The following is a 2,836-nucleotide window of genomic DNA, read 5'->3' on the forward strand; positions in this document are numbered from 1 at the left end:
CTATACATGGACTGTTTCTACCTCCGAGACACTTCCCCTCCCTATATCTTTATAAAAATGGCTAAACCCTGCCCTAGGGCACGAGTACTCTGGGCCTCTCTCAGTCAGACCAGCAAACCTCATCTGGGTGCATTTTCAATAAAAGCTCTACATTTCTGTTGTCTCTCGTGATTGGCTCATACCTCACAGATACAGGGACAAGAATCCTTGAAAGAATGGAAATTTGGGAACCTGTAAATTTGATTTTATGTTTTGTTTGGATTGGCAGTGAGTAGGACATCATTATGAGAAATCGAAAGAGAGTTTTATTCCATCTTCTAGCCCTTAGGGTAGAATGGAACATTTAGCTATGATTCTGAAACTGAGCAAGGATCCCTTAATGTTTTTTTTTTTTTTTGGGGGGGGGAGAGGTTTTCACTATACGGCGCTTGTGCTCACCAGACAGACAGAGAGAGACATAGAGACAGAAAGTGAGAAATCACCCCCTAGGGGGGATGGTCATGCCGCAATCCCTTCTCCTCCAGTCTCCTCTCGCATCTTGCGCACGCACGCACACGCGCCTGGCATGAGTTTTAAGCCACAGGGTCTGCGACGTGAACCACGGTCGACTACGTGGGAGTCCAGCAACATAGCCATTATGCTAACTGCTGGTTCCCTTCATTCAGACTTTGATTGGTTTTCTAAATTCTCCATAATATCTTTCAGATAAGCTTCATCTTTTAAAAAAATATACATATAATCTCTCTCCATTTGATGAGATTTACTATATGCCAACATTTTTCTTTTTGTCTTCACATGAGCAAGAATATCAGTAAGGAGAGGATTGAGCTTATTCCATTGAGATTCAACGTGATGAAACTGCTTCATGAACTCCTGATCACTTAGCAAAGCTGATTTCCTCCTTTATATAAAGCATCAGAAAGCATAGCTACATCACTGTTCAGTTTGAACAGAAAGAAAGAATGCTCTTGAGCAGATATTGCCAACTGCTCTTGCACTGAAGAAACATCCCTTTTCAATTTCTCAGTCACTTCCTCCATGTTTCCATGTGTTATAAACAATTCTTTTTTCTTATTTTCTCCCTCTAAAAGTTGATGAAGCCTATGAGTAGAATGATCCTTAGTATCAATAGTATTTCTTAGATTTAACTGCTGAGAGACTGATGGATCTGTTAACATTTCTAATCTCTGGAGGAGTACTATGTTACTTTGACTAAGTTCCTGAACCAAATTTTCAAGTTGACGATATATGTCCCAATGCTTTCTCAATTCGATTTCATATGATAACTGCAGAAGTTCAAATGACGCCTTTTGCTTTATCAACTGATTTAAAACTAACTCTTGTCTTGCTGTATAATAATCTTGTTTAGCAATCTGCAGATCAAAATCTCCCTTTACAACTGGCATATTCAGTAACTGGGCATTCTCTTTTATTATAGCAGGCAAACTTCTGTGCTTCATGTGAGCGATTTGTTCTTCAAGTTTCAGAATCTCATTGCTCAAGCCAGAAATTTTGGCATCCAAATTTTCTTTGCTAACAGCCTTGCTAGTTAGACCATGAAGATTCTCCTTGGCCCATTTTATACTTGACTTCATGCTTGAATTACTTGTTTTCAAGTGAATTAACTGATGTTGCACACAAATGTATGCTAGCTGTAGCTTAGCCATCTCTTGTTGTCTCTCTTCAAGGATTTCTTGATTATCACAAATAGATGGTGTTTGTATATGCAAAAGTTGAAAATGTTCTTCATTTGAACTTTTAACTACTTCATGTATACCTTGAAAGATCTGCTTTTTGGTATATAAGGTTAACGCTGCTGTGCTTTGCTCTTCCTGGTTTAGATACTTTTCCAGGGAAAACTGAGATAAAAACACCAGTGGATTTGTTCCTTGACCTAAATTAGAATGTCTAAAGAACATCATCAGTTTTGTAACTACATCAATAATAGACTGAAGTTCACTACTGATTTTAGTATTCACAGCATTTAGAATTCCTTGACTCTGTTTCAGCTTCCAAGTGCCTTCTTCTTCCAGAGCATTTAACCTCGAAGATTTGTGGCTAGCTACTGAAGTCATCAGTTGGCATTTATTATGTCGCTGTATTTTTAAGTTCTTCAATTTCTGTAGAGTTTGAGCCTCCTCTTCTAATTTCTCCAGTTCTTTGCTATCTGGTCTAGATGTCTTCAAATCAGAAGTTTTACAGGTTTTAAGAACTTCGTCTATATGAAGAAATGCTCGACATCGCTCATCATAAGGGAGATGCAGATAAAAACCACAATGAGATACCACCTAACCCCTGTCAGAATGGCAAAGATTAAGAATATAAAAAGTGAATAGTGTTGGTGGGGATGTGGTGAAAAGGGAGCCCTCCTACAGTGTTGGTGGGAATGTAAACTAGTTCAACCACTGTGGAGAACAATATGGAGGTTCCTCAAAGATCTACAAACAGAACTACCATTTGATCCAGCAATCCCACTTCTGGGTATTTACCCGAGAGACAGGAGAACGCTCAGTCAGAAAAGTGCTTGCACATCAATGTTTATTGCAGCGTTATTCACAATTGCCAAGACATGGAACCGACCTGAATGTCCACAAACTGATGAATGGATTGGAAAAGTGTGGTATATATACTCTATGGAATTCTACTCAGCCATAAAAAATAACAAGACCCTAGAATTTGAAGAAAGTGGTCTGACATGGAGGATCTATTGCTGAGTGACGTATGCCATGCTATGAAAGAAAGATATTGTATGTATCCACTCAATATATACCGACTATTCACACTCTATGGTAGAGAGCAAAAAATTGGAGGACATAAAAGCAGTGAAGGTACTTAA

At 38.7% G+C, this 2,836-nt stretch overlaps 1 pseudogene; it reads right to left on the bottom strand.

Moving 5' to 3' along the window:
- Positions 1–657: 657 nt before the first annotated feature.
- LOC102474812 (HAUS augmin-like complex subunit 3 pseudogene) overlaps positions 658–2,836 on the bottom strand; it is a 3,143-nt pseudogene continuing 964 nt past the window's right edge.

Source organism: Tupaia chinensis, unplaced genomic scaffold (genome assembly GCF_000334495.1).
Source record: "Tupaia chinensis unplaced genomic scaffold, TupChi_1.0 Scaffold144605_1, whole genome shotgun sequence".
NCBI lineage: Eukaryota > Metazoa > Chordata > Mammalia > Scandentia > Tupaiidae > Tupaia > Tupaia belangeri.